Source organism: Lissotriton vulgaris, chromosome 6, assembly GCF_964263255.1.
Source record: "Lissotriton vulgaris chromosome 6, aLisVul1.2, whole genome shotgun sequence".
Taxonomy (NCBI): Eukaryota; Metazoa; Chordata; class Amphibia; order Caudata; family Salamandridae; genus Lissotriton; species Lissotriton vulgaris.
The window spans coordinates 1,040,023,869-1,040,044,302 of record NC_141694.1 but is presented as its reverse complement, the minus strand read 5'-3'; positions in this window follow the sequence as shown (position 1 = coordinate 1,040,044,302).

Sequence of the window (20,434 nt, the reverse complement as noted above, 5' to 3'; positions counted from 1 at the left end):
AAATCCTCCCTCAAGATAGGTATATATTCACTGAATATTAAATGCAGATTGCTATATTTATAATATGTATTTATATAACAAATCAAACCACATTGACTGGATGATGTCATCAGTAATGTCACTGACCATGTCATGAATGATGTAATATGTGACATCATCACCAGTGGATTGTGGGCGCGAGAGTTACAGTTAGTACAACTAACTACAACTGAGGAATTTCAATGGTTTTGTATGAGTGAAATGTCCAGCTAACCACAACACTCCTGAAACCTATGGTTTTTTCAGTGAATATATATATATATATAAATATATAGTTTGCCACTGGTAGAGCAGTAGGCCCGCCTGCTAACATTTTGGAGGCACTTTGGAAGCAGTCAGAGTTTGGAGAGTTATTAACTTAGACACAACGGAGGAGTGAGTACATGATAAACAACAACACGCATGAACTCGCATGACAATTTTTTAACAATGAAAGCACGAGGATGAACGTTTTTTCAAAACTGCGTATAATTTGTTTTACTTAGCCCGAAACGGAATATAATCCTTTTGAGGGTACAACAGTACAATATTTATCGCAATATTTTGTGACAAAGACATTCACAAATGTGGTATGAATGGAGGGACGTGATAATGCTCAGGAATCTTTGCAAGGTATTATGGACATTGTAGTTCCATGAACATGGGGACTTTGTGATCAGTAACCCACTTGAACATTTTACTGTCAGTTAGTTTAGGTCATATTTTTTAAAGTATGGGTTCATCAAACGTAAAAACTGACCGCCCTTGAATCAAGATCTGTGCAAGGTTATCATGATTGAGAGGATATTAATCAAACATGAGCATGTTAAGTCCTTCCTCACTGTTAGATTATCTTGGTGTATTTACAGCTACCAACAACTGATCTTCATTATCGGCATATGAAGAAGACCTTGGTTGATCGAAACACGTAATGCTTACCTGCTGGCACCTGCTAGGATAAAGAACTTGCTACAGCTCACTCCCAACTGAAGAAGGCTTACTTTGCTCACACTGTGAAGGTTTTGTGGGATTTCATTTGGAATATATTCATATGTACACATATGTTTGCACTACAAAAATATCATGCTTAGATATATCACACTGTAACAAGCAGCCCAGAGCTGCAAAGGGCTTCCGAATCTGACCTTGACTGTACAGGCTTAAACAGCTATTCGGAACCACTTTAGAGGTCACTTTGGTTGTCCTGACTCCATGTTAGTTTGCTTATCTGGTTGTGCATTTTGCTTACACAGTAGGTCTGTAGTATAATTGGCACAGTTCCAACCCTGCATTTCTGTGCTGCCCATATTTAGCTGTTTATAATTGTCATGGTGCAGATCTTGCATATCCCTTTGAGCCATATTTGACAGTGTCCTATTTTAGTGCCCCCCACATTGCATTTCTAAATGCATGTAGGACGCAGAAACCAGTAACTTGGGGAAGAAGCAGGCTGAAAGTACCAGTTGGTGACCTGACTTCTTCCTTGCTGATCAGCAAGCATGCATGGGTACCAATAAAGAGTGGTGGCCACAAACAAAGGGTGGTGGGGCGGGTAGAGGGAATGCGAGAGGGGCTGCGTTGCTCAGGATTGGGGGGTTATTAATAATATATTAATTTTAAAAATAAGTACCTGAAGCTGCTGTCTGCCTCCCATATGGCTTCATGCCTCCTCTCCTGTTCTTTGACCCAGCAGCCCCTGGGACAGACTTCCATCCAATCACCATGCTACAGGGCAGCGCAGGAATTGGCCTGAGTGAGCTGAAAACATGCTCCACTCAGGTCAGGGAGTCTGCGGGATTTCGTCAGCCTGGCTGCTCAATGCAGACAGGAGGGAGAAAGTTAAGTGCACATATGTGTTTTGGTCTGCCTGACACAGCTGTCCAAAACACATATGCGCACTTAGGTAGTGCAGATTGGACTCCTCTTCCCCCTCCAACGCCTCCGCCACACCACTCCCTACAGCACTGGCTCTGAGCCAAAAATTAAAAATAAAACAATGCTAGAACATCATTTTATTTGTCATTATCTGGCTCTGAGCCAAGCAGTGGGTCGTTGCTCCTCCACCTTTGCGGAGGAGCTGCTGCTGCTAATAAATACATGTAATTCTGTTTCTGAGCAAATTGCTGTGTCTGGTGAGTTTCTTTCATTTGCTCTTTGGAGGATTCAAATTATTTCTCTAACAGGCATCCCTCAGCAGCTCCATCAACTCGGCTCTCCTCACTGGTGTTGGCAGCAGCCACCCCACTGTCCGGCATTCAGTCCCACCTCCCCAGCAGGTGCCAAGCTCTATCTGAAGTGAGCTTCAGCCGCCTCACCCACAGCCCGGAATACTATGGGGCTTATTTATGGGATTTTGGCATAGTGCAGCGCAGCAAGACATCTTGCTGCACTGCCCTACGCCAAAGTAAAAGGACATGTATGCACGGTATTAAAGCAATACAGTGCATTCCTGTCCTTTCTCCCTGTGCTGGCATTGTTTCATCAGCCTAGCACCAACGTAGGCACCATTGCATGGTGCAAGGGTTCCTTCATTGCATGCAGGATTGCCTTTTTGCAGGAAGGAACACCTTTTAGTGAATACACAGTTTTTAAAGATTTCCGCGCACTGGCGGGCATATTTATCAAAGAGTTGCATCAACCTTATGCCACACAAGGGGGCGCAAGGGCGATAGCTGCTAAGTTAGATTTATCAAGCCACACAAGGCCACCTTGTGTGGCCCTGCGTGGCAGATACTTCTAGAGTAACGCAATGCAGCACAAATTGCTGCATTGCATTACTCTGCCCGAGGGAAGTGTTCTATGGGTGGAAGATGGGTGTTCCCAGGCACCCACCCCTGGATGTTGGTGCATTTACAGATTTACCATTCTGCAGCACACTTAGAAAGAGGAAAATGCCTCAGAGGATTGTTGTTGGGCAGGAAAAAGTCCCTTCCTGCACAAAAACATTCAAGCTCACACTGCTGGCACCGTTGCAACAAGGTACAATGGTGCCTGCCTTGGCGCTTTGCAGTACATTGTGCACCAGCGCAAAGAAAAGACAGGAATGTGCTGTACGCTGTTAAATACGGTGCATTTTTCACGAAGAGACGCAAGGTGGCGTCTTGGGCTGCATGACCCCTTGGATGTATGCCAAACACAACATTGTTTTGTTATTTTACAGAAATTAACACATTTCCTCTCGATTGCACCTGCTTCAAGTGGGTAATAGTTTGTCATGTAAAAGCCCTGTCCAGGAAAACTAGTCAGTAGATTGGTCTAGCTTCAACAACTTGCTCTGATCTCCAGTGTAATGTTCCCTTTATGCGAAGAATTTGTTGCCCTGCGAGAAGTGCACCCTTTTCCAGGGCAAAGCACCTTTAAGGCTGGGTGGGAAATATCCATCGTTGTGCCAGCGAAAAGCTTTAGTACGTCCTATAGGTACGTACAGTCGAGTCATTAGCAGGGTTGACGAGCTGCGTTAAAGTGAAAAGGGCCAGGCGTCGGTCAGCAAAGCACTCGGTGTCTACCTTGTGTTTATACAGCTACCATGGGAACAGACTGTGAAACAAACAAATAAAGCTACCATCAGTTTGGAGACGTATACTTACAATATGTCCATAAAATGTAATGAGGCTTGAAGTTGCCACTGATGCCAGAATACATGTGCTAAAGGAATGTAGCAGCATTTTCAAAGAGCTGTCTGGGAATGTTAGAATTTGTGACTGAGAAAGAATAGCAAGACCCCAAGCACTTTGATCTCAAAAAAGGAAAGTATGAAGCCGTCCTGTTATTTTCTTTCATCTCCAATTGGTTTGACAAATGCCGCAGCGAGGAGAACACACGCATAGAATGTATATTCAGTGTGATATTTATGTTATGATTAAAATGTGAAAAGAAGTGTCTTTTGAATCCTTGAGAATATGGAAAAAGCCCTTCTTAAGTCACTGTGAATATAATATGAAAGTCTTTTACATAGAGCAATATACAGATTGATTTTGCAATATTCATAATATTTGATAATGAACGAAGCAAGGCCCCCATAAGGTGCTTAAGTTGCATTCTCAGATCGAGACCTGCATGTCAAGAGAGTGATATGTGTGTCGAGTTCGGAAGTGTGCGTTTCTGGCCTATGTGTACGCATTTTGTGGGTGGGCTCAAAGTGAAGAAAGAATATATGCTTATGACCTCCTTTCGGACTCTGAGAAATCCAGAGCGGACTTTAAGAGCATTCTTTTAACAAACCTCATCACCCTGTGGCACACAGTGCAGCTAACAGTAAAAATTAACATTTTTTTATGGTCCAAAGATCCGAAATAAAGTTGAAACTGAACTGAACAGTGATGCCGTTTGGGAAATAGTTTGTATTAAGGGAAAATACTTTTAGGGTTATTTCGACTTGGCCTTAAATATCAGGAAATAAAACTGCCAGGGAGAATACCTTTAACGCACTGTGTATATATCTTTTTTTTAGGTTGTTTTACTTGTCGAAATGAGGAATAACATTATGGAACAGTTTTACTACCCAAGTAAAATTTCTCGGACACTCGAATCAGACTGCTTGACAAAAACATGATCAACCCAGAGCCTCATTTCAGAGCAGAGGTCTTCAAAATGTTTTGCTCTGAGCCTCTCTAAGCAAAGATAGTGGCTATTTAGCTGGCCACTGGATAAATAGTGAAGTTTCTATGCTATTTACATCGCCACTGCTAAATAGTAAAAAGCATTTACTATTTGGCTGGTGCCTTGAAAATAGCAGTGAAACTTCACTATTTAGCCAGTCGCTGACTAAATAGTAGAGATTCTGTACTGTTTGATCAGCAGCCATGTAAAAACAAGGAAACCTCCCTACCACTGTCTAAATAGCAGAGGTCAAGCAAACAGCAAAGAAACTTCCCTTATTACCCGACTGCTGGCAAAACAGCACGATGTGCAGACAAAATATTGAGTAAAAAATATCGAGTTGCACAAATATCGAGTAAGAAATATTGTGGTTCAGAAATATCGACATCAAGAATATCGTGGTCAAGAATATTGACTTAAGGCAAGTCATATTGGTTTTATAAATATTGAAGTGTTTAATGTCATTTACAAAAATATAGTTGTTAAAAATATTGTTTTTTTAATTAATGGTATGTATTTTAGTATATATTTTATATGTATGTGATGTATGTTGTTTGTATTTTTAATATATGTGTTACATTGTTAGTAGTTATTAATTTTTTTCATTAGAATTTTGCGTTTTTAGTACAATATCGGGTTGTGGGTTTATAGGGGAATAGGGTGGAAAGTAATTTAATTATATGAAATTAATTGATTATTTTTTATTTATTATTATTTGTTTAATTGAGATTTTATTGTTTTAAATGGGTAATATTATTTGTTATTAATCAATTAATAATTGGTTGTTAATTAATTAATAGGTAATAAATTATGGTAATTGTGTAATTATTTTTAGGTGCGTGTTGTGGTGTTTATAGGTGTAAAGGGTGGGAAGTAATTACTTTTTAATTGATGAATTAATAATTGGTTGTTAATTATTTATTGGTAATTAATTATGGTATTTGTGTAATTAACGTTAGGTCTCTGTTTTGAGGTTTATAGGGGTAAAGGATGTTAAGTAGTTTCTTTATTTTTATTATACATTTTTTGCTAATTGATATTAATCAAATGAATTACAGTTTTAATATGGTAATTGTGTAATTAATTTTAGGTGCGTGCTGTTGTGTTTATCGGTGTAAAGGGTGGGAACCAAATTTGGGTTTAATTAATTTAATATAGTTGGTAATAAATGTTAATTATTTGATATTTATTTTGGGTGATTTTATTTTTTCGTGTGATTTTCACCTTTAAAAGGGTAAAGGCTGGGTATTAAATAAAAAAAAAATTGATACTGTCATACGGATCTAGGAATCTGTCCAGGGAGGTCCACAATCCCCTATTAGGGTTTCTCCATGGTGTGTTGCATAGGGTTGTGATGTCTGCTCCCCTCAAGAACGTTACCCAATTCAGCCACCCCTTGAAGGTGGCCTTGGAGGTGTCCTTTCAGTTGGTGAGGACTATTTTAGCTGCTGCTGTTAATAAGAGGTTGAGCAGGCTTCTGTTGTGTTGCGAATCTAGGTCAGGTCTAGGGTGACCTGACCTGACCTGGTCAGAGCCGGTCGCTCCACCCGCCGCGTGGCTCCTCCTGAGTGAGCCGGTTCCCCCTGCTGCTGACAACTGTTCGCCGCTGCCCCCAGGGCTCAGGTGCCCCTTGGTTGCGTTTTTCTCTGCTTTTGTGCCCAATCTTGTGTTTATTGTCTGATCGTCGTGCCCCTGTTTTTATCTGGTTTTGTGCCTCTCTGCCGCCTGTTGTATTGTGTTTCTCTCTGCATTTGTGCCCAATATTGTGTTCTTTGTCTGATCATCGTGCCCCTGTTTTTATCTGGTTTTTGTGCCTCTCTGCCGCCTGTTTCCCGCTGTTTTCCCCGCTCCCTGCTGCTGCTCCCCCGTGGCCCGCCCCCCTTCTTTTTTCTGTAACCTCGCCCCCTTCTAGCCGCCACCCAGTTCCCACCTCCCAGCTGCTCCTCCCTCCCTCCTCCCTCCCACTCTCCATTTATGGCAAAGTCCGCGCGTACGCTCAGCGAGTGCGCCGATTGTGCGCCGAAGGCGCGCCAAAGGCAAGCCCGTCTACGCCCGTCCGCGCCTGGACCGCGCTCAGCACCAGGAACCCTGAATCTCGACGATGCCAACGTACCCGACTATCCTACGACGCCGCCACCCTCCGCGCACTCCACACCGGCCAGCACCCCGCCTGCTACCTGGCCACCCCGAAACGCACCCACGGACCTTTCACCTGCCAAGAGTGCAAATTCACCTGCATCTGACCCGGACCAGCACCCACCAAGCCCACCACCAGCAAGAATCACCTCAAGTGCATCCTTCTCAACACCCGCTCCATCCACAGGCATGCAGTCAAACTCTGGAACCTCCTAGACACAACGGCACCTGACGTCGCCTTCCTCACGGAAACCTGGATGAATGCCTCCTCAGCCCCCGACATAGCCATCCCGGACGGCTACAAGATCACCCGGAAGGTCGTACCAACCAAACCGGAGGAGGCATCGCCATCGTGCACAGAAACACCATCCGCATCAGGACCAACTCGGAAGACACCCTCACAGCCGCCGAACACCTGCACTTCCAGATACACACCGACCCCAGGACTACCCTCAGAGTCACCCTCATCTACAGACCCCCGGGACCACGCACTCAATTCAGCGATGCCATCGCAGACTTCGTAAGCCTGCACGCCCTCACCTCCCCAGACTACATCTTCCTAGGAGACCTCAACTTCCACCTGGAGAACAACAATGACAGCAACACTACTACCCTACTGGAAAACCTCGCCAACCTTGGACTCAAGCAACTGGTGAACAACCCCACCCACTACACCGGCCACACGCTTGACCCCCATCTTCTCCTCCAGCAAGCACATCTCCTTCAGCCACTCCACCGGATTACACTGGACAGACCACAGCTGCATCCATTTCACCATCAAGAAGACTACCTCCCACCACCGCCCGCAACAGATCCCCCGCAGAAGTTGGAGCAAGATCTCCGCCGACCAGCTCACCATCTCCCTCAGCCAGAACCCTCCCACCATCACGACGGACCCCAACGAAGCAGCCCACAACCTCGCACAATGGATCACCAACTGTGCCGACAAACTCGCACCACTGAAGAAACCACCCAGCAGACCCCACAGAAAGAAAGCTTCGTGGTTCACGGACGACCTCATAAACTCAAAGAAAACCTGCCGCTCCCTGGAGAAAAATTGGTGCCAGAACCAGACAACAGAGAACATGACAGCCCTCAAAAACGCCACCCGGAAGCACCACCAACTGATCCATACCACCAAGAGAACCACTTACAAACAACGACTGGACAACAACACCCACAACAGCAAGGAACTCTTCAGCATCATCAAAGAACTCTCCAACCCCAGCCCCGGCAACAACGACATCACACCCACGCAAGACCTCTGCGACTCCCTCGACTCGTTCTTTCACCACAAGATCGCCAACATACACGACAGCTTCGGCACTCAGACCACCCACCCAACCACCGAAACACCGCACCCATCCGCCACCCTCTGCACCTGGAACCAGGTCAGCACCGAAGACACCGCTCGCACCATTAGCAACATCCAATCTGGCTCCCCCACCGACGCATGCCCACACCACATCTTTAACAAAGCCGACTGCATCATCGCACCCGAACTCCGCGACGTCATCAACAGCTCCTTCGCATCAGCCACCTTCCCAGAGAGCTGGAAGCATGCCGAACTCAGCGCCCTCCTGAAAAAACCCACTGTGTGCCCAACGGACCTCAAGAACTTTCAACCCATCTCGCTCCTCCAGTTTCCTGCCAAAGTCATCGAGAAGACAGTCAACAAACAACTCTCCGCCTTCCTCGAGGCAAACGGATCCCTTGACCCGTCGCAGTTTGGCTTCCGAGCTAACCAGAGCACCGAGACCGCCCTCATCGCAGCTACCGACGACATCAGGTCCATGCTCGACAACCGGGAAACCACCGCACTCATCCTCCTGGATCTCTCATTAGCCTTCGACACGGTATGTCACCGCACCCTGATACAACGCCTCAGCAACACCGGTATCCAAGGAGCGGCCCTAGAATGGATCATCTCGTTCCTCGCTGGCAGAACCCAAAGAGTCCACCTCCCCCCGTTCCGGTCCGTGGCCACCAAAGTCATCTGCAGCATCCCCCACAGGTCCTCGCTCAGCCCCACCCTCTTCAAGGTCTACATGAGCCCCCTCGCGGCCTTCGCACGCAAACACAACCTCAACATCATCTCCTACGCCGATGACACACAGCTGATCCTCTCCCTCACCAACGACCCGGACATTGCCAGAGCCAGCCCCCAGGAAGGAATGAAGGACGTCGCAGAATGGATGAAGCTCAGCCGGCTGAAGCTGAACTCAGACAAGACAGCAGTCTTCATCCTGGGACCCTCCCCCTCGGCCTGGAACGACTCCTGGTGGCCACCTGCCCTGTGCACCGCCCCCAAACCAACAGAACACGCACGCAACCTGGGCTTCATCCTGGACTCCTCCCTCACGATGACCAAGCAAGTCAACGCCGTCTCATCGTCCTGTTTCAACACCCTACGCATGCTCCGAAAAATCCTCCGATGGATCCCCACCGCAACCAGGAAAACGGTCACCCAGGCCCTCGTCACCAGCCGCCTAGACTACGGAAACACCCTCTACGCCGGAACACCAACCAAGCTCCAGAAAAGACTACAGCGCATTCAGAACGCCTCGGCCAGACTCATCCTGGACATCCCCGGCCACAGCCACATCCCCGCCCATCTGAAGAATCTGCACTGGCACCCCGTCAGCAAGAGAATCACATTCCGACTCCTCACCCACGCACACAAGGCGCTCCACGACAAGGGCCCCATGTACCTCAACAACCGTCTCGCATTCTACACGCCAACCCACCAGCTCCGCTCTCCCAGCCTCGCCCTTGCCACCGTCCCATGCATTTGCAAAGCCACTGCTGGAGGAAGATCCTTCTCCCACCTGGCAGCCAAGACATGGAACTCCCTCCCCACCCACCTCCAGCTGACCCAGGACCATCTCGCCTTCAGGAAGCAACTCAAGACCTGGCTGTTCGAGCAGTAGCGACCCCCCCCCCCCCCCCCAGCGCCTTGAGACCCTAACGGGTGAGTAGCGCGCTCTACAAATTCCTTGATTGATTGATTGATAGAAGATATGAATGCAGTGGTGAGTGAGGAGAACTCTTCTTTAAGAGTACATCCTAAGGCTTTGTTTATGAAGGAGAAGACTTTGTTCCAACATTTTTTTACTTTTGTGCATTGGAAGATGAGGTGTGCCATGTCTCCTTGTTCTATGTCGCAGTTCCAGCAACGGTCATGTTCTCTCAGGCCCATGGCCGCTAGGCGAGCCAGGGTCCAATAAAGTTTGTGTAGCAGCCAGAATTTTGTCTGGGCAAGGACCGAGGATACCATATTCTTCGAGGGGGCCGACCATAGGACGTGTCTTTCTTGTTCCGTCAGGGCGGAGTCTAGGTCTGCCTCCCAATAATTGGTTCTTTTGCTGTTAAGCATGGAAGTGTTGGGTAGGAGAAGTTTGTAGATGTGGGAGATTTGGTGGCCAACTTTGTTCAGATTCTCCATATATTGGAAAATTGATGAAAAGTGTTTGGTTAAACTTTATTTGGTGTGGGCGGTTCTTATTTTGAGAAAGTTGTAGAGTTCTATGTCAGGAAGTTTATGTTGGTTTTGTAGTATGCTGAATGTGAGGCGTGATCCCCCTTCTTCTAGCTGGCCCAAGAACGATAGCCCTAATTTTTTCCAAGTGTCTATAGTTAGGGGTTTCCCCTCTATATTTTATCTTTGAGTTTCCCCACAGCGATTCCCATTTAGAATTTTTGATGCTGTGTGTTAGTTTTTGATCCACCTTGAGCAGGGCGAGTCTGGTGTTTTTGAGTATACGGCTCATGTTTTGTGATGGTTTGTTAATGCTGAGTAGTGATAGTGGGTCAAGGTTGTTGAGTATGGATTTCTCTATCTTGACATGTGTCTAAGTGACCTAATGCACAGCCCAATTCACTCCTGGGAGTGTAAATCAGAATTCTTTAGTAGTGGATACATTTTTAGCAATTTTGAAAAAGAGTACACTCAGTATTCAAACGTAAGTAGAAAAATAAAACATGTAGTTCGTTTTCTTTTGATTGTGTTTCTTTTATATTGAAACAGACGGTTTATCCATGGAAAATGTTCAAATTCACAAAATCCAGGTTTTAGGTATACAATTCTCCAAGTACAGTTCAATAATAAATCCGAATGCATTTCGGGCTGTAACGGTGGCCCTTCATCAGGGCAATCTAAAGAAGCAATGTCACATTTTAGTGATGGGGGTTAAGCCGCAGGCTGTATTACAACACAAAGGCGGAGGGGAGGAAGAAAAGCAAGAGATAGGGTTAGTAATGGAAATCAGAGAACCGGAATAGAAATGAATCCGGAGGGTGAATAGTAGAGATGAAGCCAGTAGAACTTTGACGTGCCCAGGGTGAAAAGGTGAAATAAGAGTGAGCTAATAGTTTTTATTGAAATGAACGTGGAGGGTGCTGGTACTCGAGGGTGATCATCGGAAGGGGGTGAAAAATGACTACGATACTGAAGAAGCCGAGGTTGGTGAACATGCAAGTATAGTGTGCATGCGAAATCATATCAGTCACTTACGAGGCTAGGTAAATTACTTTAAAGCTCTAAGCCATCTCGTTGATCGCACAGGTCTAAACTGTTAAAAAAACATAACGTGCATCTCAGTGAGTTACAACTCTTCTCTGTGAAATTCGCGTAAATGTGGAAACGCACAAGTATGGCTTACCGTAATGGTATCTAGAATGCCATTTTCGTCAGTGATACGCAGGCTGCAAGATAAGTATAAACGGGTGGCTCGTGAGAATAAAGCCAAATAATATAACTAATTCTGTGCAAATGTGCTCGATTACAATCTTCTTACCAGTATATGAACGTGAAAAACGGCGTGCCGGGGACCCGGTGTAGACCAAACAGGAAATGCTAACGTCGTATGAGCGCAAGGTTTATGTTTGTGGGTGATAGGCTGAGAAAGAGTGAAAATGAAAGTAGGACCAGCGTTAAGGAGAAGGAAGTGTCGGCCATATTAGAGTGGGGGAGTGATCAGCGAGTGAGAGTAGGAAAGTAGGTTAAAGAGCAAGGTATTGAGATCCAGTTAACAACAGATTGGTGTCTAGTATGTAGAAAGAAGAGAAATTCTCATGGTTATCACGATGTTCCATTCAATGTGAAATTTAAAAAAACAAAGCAATTAATATTTTCACACAGATAGGTATCTAGTATGTAAAAAGAAAAAAGATTCAAATATTTATCACGATGTTCCATTCAATGTGAAATGTAAAAAAACAAAGCAATGAATATTTTCACACATAGTGCATATCAATTATCTCTGAGAATCCACAATTTAGAGGAAGCATGCTAATTCAAATTTGTCATTAAGACCTAGTGGGGTCAGTGTCTGCATGAACCAAATCCAGTATGTTTTACGCTGGGACAATTATTTGTTGGTGTCTCTATCCGGTCGTACATCTATTGTTTCAAGTAGATGTACGACTGTTTGTACAGTTGCACTCACTGGAGTTGGAATAGTAATTGTTACCCCTGTGCTATCCAACACGTTCCCTACTGTTGCACTCATTGGAGTGGGAATAGTAATTTTAACACCTTTGCTATCCAACACTCTCCCTACTGTTGTGCTCACTGGAGTGGGAATAGTAATGTTTACGCCTCCGCTGTCCAACAGTTTCCCTACTGTTGCACTTTTATGGATGAGAATAGTAATTTTTACCCCCTCAGCTATTAAACACTTTCCCTACTGTTGCACTCTTTGGAGTGGGAATAGTAATGTTTACCCCCTCAGCTACGCAACACTTTCCCTACTGTTGCACTGACTGGAGTTGGAATATTAAATTGAATTCCTCAGCTATCCAACACTTACCCTACTGTTTCACTCACTGGAGTCAGAAAAGCTATTTTTAGCCCTTTGCTATCCAACACTCCATCCCTACTGTTGCAGAGATTGCATTGTGAAATTTAATTTTAAATACTTTTTAATAGTTTAATGTTTTCATTTGTTTTCGATTTTTGTTTTTTTGTATCTTAAATCATTATTATATATTTTTATTTTTATACTATTTTAAACTTGTAACACAAATTAAAAATAATTGTTTATTAATTGTTTTAAAGTAAATATATATGTATAAATTATAATGTGTGTGTGCTTATTTTTTTATTAAGTGTATTTGTTATATTTTATTGAAATGTATATTACATTAATTTTATTTTATTTAAATTATATTTAATATTAATATATTTAATATATTTTGTTTTACTTTATATTCATATAAAAGTCAATATTTTATGCATCTATATTTTTTACATCAATATTTTTAGTCGATATTTTTGTTGTCTATATTTTTTACTTGATATTTTTTTAACAGTGATATTTTTTACATCGATGTGTCAGTGAACCAAACAGCACACTTGATCTACAATTTGTCCTTACAGATAGCAAATAAAGTTAATTGTTTTTCTGGCTTCTGGTTACGTAGCAAAAAAGATATACTATTTAAATAGTAGCCTGGCAAATAGCAGAACAATATTAATTTTTACCCGGATGCTGGCTCAATTGTAGAACTATGCAAGGAGTGTAACCCCGCATTTAGCACTATTTTCTTACCCCTAATTGTAAACTCATGTCCAAAACGAAACAAAGGATGCATTTAGCACTAACAAGATATCGCTAAATGCAGCAGAATATGAAGAGGTGCTGCCGCTCACTAACTTTGTTATTCCTGACTTCCTGCTGTAGGATTTTTGGGTCAAATTGCTCATAATTTCTCAGATGGTCATTATTGTTTAATTTTCCATTAATATTAAATGATCACAATTACTTTGATTACTCTTACATAACTACAATTTTGGGGAATGGTGTAAAGTCCATCCTCTGATGACCACTACCCTGTTGGCCCACCAGAGAGAGTATTAAGGAGCCATTAGCAAAGCAATTGAAATATGTTTAATTCAACTGATTGTCATTGTAATATGATTAAATATTCCCAGTAAATCAGTGAACGATACACAGGCATCAATGACACAGTAAAAAAAAACCTCACATTAATATTTTATTCATTGACTTTATTACAAACATTGTAAGAAATAAGACACTGAATAAACAGCCATTTTATTACCTCCATTCTTGTGCCCTACGGATCGACATATCACAGTTTCACTTTTATACTCATTTTCAGGCAGGGGATGTGGATCCACTCTTGAGGTTTCAGAACTGATTTGTGCTGATTTTTTTTTCAAATGTCATTTACTGGCTGTAACCAAGAGAAAGACTTTGTAGTAGATGATGACTCTCACAGCAGTAGCAACTGTGATGGCTCAAAGCAGGAGTATCTAAAACCCCAGTTGTTGTCATCAGTCTACCTCATGCACAGGCAAAAGGGCAGCCCTGCTTCTAAACTGTGTTACCTTTAACAAACGAAACCACATACCTACCCCTCTCTCCTAACATCAACCCTATGTCGTCACTCAGGAACAACAAATCTGCAACCCTTTGCTAACAAGGACCTCACATAATTTCTGTGGATAGCATTTTAGTCATCCTCCCTTACCTGAAAGTCTGTGTCTCGAACCTCCAGGAATAGCTATTCAGCCCATACTCTTCCTCAGTCTAGGTCATCTGCATCTGCTCTCCATCAAGGCTTGCAAAATGCATCCCACTGATTCATGGACTTAGATTTCACCACACACTACTGCACATTTGCAATTCTATTCAATGCATATACGCACACATGGAATGTCAGCTCAAATATCTGGGAGATACATAGACTACTCTATCTGTCTTGATACTCATTCCCTCTTTGCTGGCCTTCCAAACACTTCTGCCACATATGTATCTGCACCACCCTTCACTTAGCACTTTGAGTTTCACAGACCACTCGTTTAGTACTTAAGCTATTACTGCTGGTCTTGGTTCACAATGCTATCACAGCTGGCTATCATAGCCCTTGGTCACTCAGAATCCCTCATTCAGCCATCTGAGACGTTCTAGCTGAAGCTACCTTCACGACCACTTCTTCTACTCATCTGAAACTTCTTATGATACTGAGCTGAGCTTTGCTGTTTACCAAAGCTATTTAACCACCTCTGTCAGCCATTAACTATTTTTGCTACCTTCAGCCATCTGAGTTTCTCAAACTCTTTCTGTCATTCTTCACAGACCATACTCCTTTACAACCCATCCAAATATAGACAACTCTGTCAGGTTTCAGTCCCTCTGCCCTCCAGTCCACCCTCAGACAACTATGCCAGCATAAGACAGTGCCAGCTATCACCCAGGGGCCAGAGTGTAACAACCCTGGCACTCTCTTCACTTTGCATACTGTGATTTTTCCATATATGGGCTAAACATTATGGGTGTTATATGGGTTGGCAGCATAAGAAGGATGAATAAGAATCATTTACAAAGGGATAGCCTAATACATGTGGAGTAAAAATAGCAGAGCTGTGCTCCTGCTCCCGATCTTCTTTCTCCAGTTCCTTCTATGCTTTATTTGTTGGTCCTCACCCTCATCCAAGGACTTCTTTTCTGGGTTTCTTTGATCCTCTCGATCCTCATTCTGAGCTTGGCCCTACCAGTTCTGGTCACCCTAGTACTAGTTTCCTGAATCTGGTGCTCCTGGTTCTAATCCTTCCTGACCTTCATATTTCCTGGCCCTGATCCTTGCCCTTTCTTGGTTTAGACCCTCCTGTCCTTCCTGATACCTCTACTATTGATCCTTACCCAGATCTTGCTGGTCCTGTTGATATCCTCACTCCACTTGAGATCTTGTGTCCTGGTCGTCTTATGCCTAGTCCTCTTAGCCCTTATCTTCCTGGTTTGGATCATTATGGTACTTAGCGCGGGGATGCCTTCGGGTCACCAGGCGCTTTACAAATCGCTAAATAAATAAATAAAATAAATCTTGGCTCTGTGCCTTTTCCTCATGGTTCTTCCGGCACTGCACCAATTGGTTTGGGCCCTCTTGGTTCTGATACTGTTCATCTTGGTCCTTCTGAGCTTCTTAAATTTGGTCCTGGTCCTCCTGGACATCCAGGTCCAGGTTTCTTTGTCTTCCTGGGTCTGGTGCTCCTGATATTCTTATCCCTAGTCCTGCTATTACCAGGACCTGGTCTTTCTGCTCTATGTGGTACTTTGGACCCTTGCCTCCCCGGCACTCCTAGAGCAGTTCTTGGCCCGCTTGGTGCTGATTCTTCAATACTCTTTGCTCTGATCCTGGACCACTGAGCTCTAGGACTGGGATTCTTGGCTCTGGCCTCCTCATCTTCATTTCTTATTCGGATATCCTGGTCTTATTGGCCAGAATGCAAGTCTTCCAGAATCTGGTCCTGATCCTCCTGCTCCTTTTCCTCTTATGTCTACACCAACTGTTAATGGTCCTACTTGCTCTGGTCATCATGGGCTTCACCATTCTGCTCCTAGCCTTGTAGCTTGACCTGCATGTGTGGTCATCTTGGTCCTGATGTACCTAGTCTTGACCCGATATTTCCTCCCAAACCTGATCCTTTTGGTCCTGGTGCTCTAGGTCTTGGTTCTCTTTGCCCAAATCTTCCTGTTTCACTTAGTCCTTTATTTCCTGGTCCTCATAAAGCTTGTTCTTCTAGTTGTCTGTGTCCCTAGTGCTACCTACCTGGCACTCCTGGTAATGGCTGTGTAATTCTTATTCTCATTCTTCATAATCCGTCTGCTTCTCACGATTATGTGCCTGTTGGCTCTGATCCTCTTGGACCTGATCTTTATATCTTGGTTTCTCTGGGGATTCATTGTTATGGACCTGGTCTACCAGAAATCCTAGTCTTGGTCTCCATGGTCCTAGTTGTTCTGGTCCTCTCTTGTCTTATTGTTATTGTTAACATTGGTTCTTTTTGGCTAATCTAAATCTGTTCCTTCCTGGTTCTCTTGGTCCTAGTCGCCTTGTCCTGGTTGTCCTCACCCTAAATATCCTAGCCCTGGTACAGCAGGTTGAAATCCATCAGGCCAATCGTGTCTTGACTCTCTTAGTCTTTGTCCTTCTGGTTTGAGTTGTCTTGGCTCAGTTCCTTGCCCTCATAGTCCTACTGGTCCTATTGCCCTTGATCCTGGCCATCTTGATCCAGATTCTCCTTGGTCGGGTCCTTATGACCTGGTTATTATGATATTGGTCTGCCTGGCCACCATAGCCAAGTCTCATTGGTCTTTCAGATTCTGGTTGGCCTTCTTACATCTGATCCTTCTCACCTTGGTCCTGCCACCAGTAATGATTGTTCTGCTCCTTTTCTTCTGAACATGATCCTTTAATTTCACCTATTCCTACTTGCTCTGATCATCTGGGTGCACTTGGTACTGGTCCCCTTGGTCTTTCTAGATCCTACCCTGTGTCTCACTGTTTTCTAGTACACTGGTCAATACTTTCCTGAACTTTCGTAGCCCTCTTTAATCTGGTCCTGATTTTTCTGGCCCTTGTTTTCCTCTCTTCATAGTTCTGTAATAACTTGTTGTGGTCTACCGTAGATCACCCTAGCCATTCTTTGCAATGATGTTCTTTGACCTCTGTTTCATGCTAGCCTTAGAATTTCCTGACTCTGTACTTCCAGCTCTGTCTAGTCATTGGTCCCCTGTCCTTCTGCCCCTCGTATTTTGGACCCTGATTCTCCTGTTTTGTAGACTTCTGTTCCTGCATCTTTTCATCCTCTGGTCCTTCAGGTCCTGTGACCCTGGTTTATCTAAACCCCTGGCTTGCTTGTTTCTAATGCTTTTGCTTCTGGTTCCCCGGGTCAATATAGTCCTTGTCTAAGTCCTTATGCTTTTTTGTCTGGTCCCATGGATCGGTCTTCTGGAGTTGGTCCCAATGCCCCCGGTTTAGTTAGCCCTCATAGCCCACCCAGTCCACCTGCCCCATCAGTGTCCTACTAGTCCTTCTGGTCTCCTGGTTTGCCTGGTCCACCTCAGTCTTGTCTACCTGACCCTGGTCTCCTCTATCATGGTTGGTCCTCCTAGTAATGCTCCACCTGAGTCTGGTCTTGCTCATCCCTCTGGACACTGTTAATTCTAGTTCCCATATTGAAGATCACCCTGGCACATGTTTTCCTTGTCACCCTGGTTTAGGATCCCCTGAGTCTAACCATCAGGAACCTTGTGATCCTGGTCCCACCGGGACTGAACTTGACGGGGGCCTTCATTTTCCTCCTCGTCATTCTAATCTAGGGTCTCCAGGCCTTGCTTTCTCCAGTCCATTCTGGTTGTGGTCATCCCGGTCCCAGTCCTTTTGCTACTGGTCCATTGGTCCTCCTTGATCTGATCTCTGTGACCTTGACCCTTCTGTCTCTGGTCCTTCTTTCCATTGGTCTTCTGGTACTGGTTTTCTTTAGCGTGTCTAACTAGTTCTGCTACTCCTGACCCTGGGAGCCCTCATCCCTCTGGTCCTAGCTGGTGCACTCAGGCCGTCCTAGGCTTTCATGTTCTAATGGTCCAGGGCCTTCTGTTCCTTCCACCCCTGGTTCTTCTGTTCTTTCTAGCCCTCGTCCATTGGGTTCAGATACCACTGGTCCACATCCTCTTGGATCTCCTGATCCTTCTCACCCTGGTCTGGGTATCCTTAATATTTTTTTTATTGTCCTGTTCCTCATCCTCTATGTGTTCCTGTTCTACTCAGGCATTGGTAACCCTGGTCCTTGTAGATTTGGTTCCCTGGGCTAGTTCTTATAATCCTTGTCCTCATTTCTCTGGTCATCCTAGCCCTCCAAGTGGTTCACCTCATGGCCTTTTTTCTCCTGTCTTCTTGTCATTATCTTCCTCCTACGGTTCTTGCTCGATTTACCTCCTATAAGTGTCCCAAAGCATTGTGCCCCCAAGCTTCATTGCCTACTATACATGTACATCCCCTTGATGCCCAGATAACACCTATCTCTCTGCAGTCCCACATGTTGCACCCCTCTGTGCAGCAAGTATAGCTCCAGCCCAAATGCTTGCAAGGAAAAATAGCCCCGTGTCCCTTTTGTAAAGTAAGACAGGTACAACAGTGATATAGTGGGCCCCTCACACCCCTGAGCCGCAGTATCACTACACCTGCTTTTCTAATGATAGCTACTGCCTTGCAAATGGGCTCTGTCTGACCGTTGTTAAAAACAGGGGCTCCTATCTTACCAAACCCACTCCAAAAATGCTACACTATGATCCTTAGCTGGTGAACTGCTTTTCCCGCTGAACTTTTAGCAAAATCACTCTTCACTATCTTCCTTTGCACAACGCAAGACCCTATACCCCCACCTTAGCATTACATGATGAAAAAAATTCTCGGATTCCCTGTGTGCTTATAAACGCAAGATTCTTGATAAAAAATGCTATTGCATTCCAAAAATTCATTGAAGTTCATCAAATAGAACTGGCCTTTGTTACGGAAACTAGGGCTGATGCTTCTTCATATCTAGACTTTCTTCGGGTCCTTCCTAGAGGATTTAAGAACCACAGAGTAGATAGATCAGGGAAAAAAGTGGGAGAAATAGCCTTAATCCTTAGAACCGGCCTCAAGTCCTAGGTCAAACCTCTCCCGGGCAACCTAGTTTGTGAGGCTCTGGCCTTCAAAATTAAACTAGACAGACAGAATTATGTTAACAGCATACAACTCTACCGCCCACCAAGATCCAAATCCTCTTTTATTGACAGTATTGGTCAACTTCTATAAGTCATGGCCGATTCTTCCAACTTCTCCATTTTAGGAGATTTTACTTCCACATGGAAAATGTCTTTGACTGTGAAACAGAAGCATTCCTTGATCAAATGACCAGCTCAGGACTAAGTCAAATTAGAAAGGGCCTAACACACATAGCAGGGCATTGGCTGGATGGGATTTTTTCGGACAATCCCAACCTTGAATGGATCAGCTTGCCTCCCCTAATATGGTCTGGCAACAAGGCAATCTTGTTTAAAAGTTCAGTCCCACAAAAAGTATCTGTTAAATATCCTGAAAGGGTAACCACCAAGGGGCATTGGTATAAGATAGAAGCTGAACTAAAAACCCTGCTTACTCAATATTTGCAGGAGACACCCCCAAGATAGACTTCATAGTAGCGACATATCACTCTTGAATTGACTATGTAACTTTGCAACTAGCTCCTCCTGTTAGCCGTCGGCATCATAGGCTCTCACCTTCGGAACCCTGGTTCAACGACTCACTTAGAGCACAAAAACAAATATGCCAAAGATTAGAGAGGAAATGGAGATTAGATGATAATCCTCGCACAAAATCAGAATACAAAATGTCCATTGAAGTCCATAAGAACCTAGTATCGAAGGAAAAGGGTACCTACTTTAAAGATAAATTGAAGCAGTGAATGGCTGCTCAAAAGTATTATTTGAAACAGTCAAAAGTCTTTTGAAACTTCCAGACCCACATGATCTTAGAGCTAGCCAGCAATTTTGAAAACTCGCCAGCCATGTCATTTCAACATAAGGTTAAATCTGTCTATAACACTTTGTTGCTCCAGGACAATCATTCGGGCCAGACACTGACCCAATTGAGCAAATTATCTTGTTCATCACCTGCTCAATGTGGCCCGGGAATACTGACGCTCTCGTCGTTCATCATCTTAACCTTAGATCAGATTTCAGAGATTATTTTAGCAGTCAAATCTGGATCTCCCCCTGACCCCTGCGAACTGAGAATTATATATCTGTCCCCGGAGATCATAGCCACTGCTCTCGTGCATATTTTTAATCGAGTGATCATGTCAGGGTGATTTCCCACTGAATTGAAAAAAGCA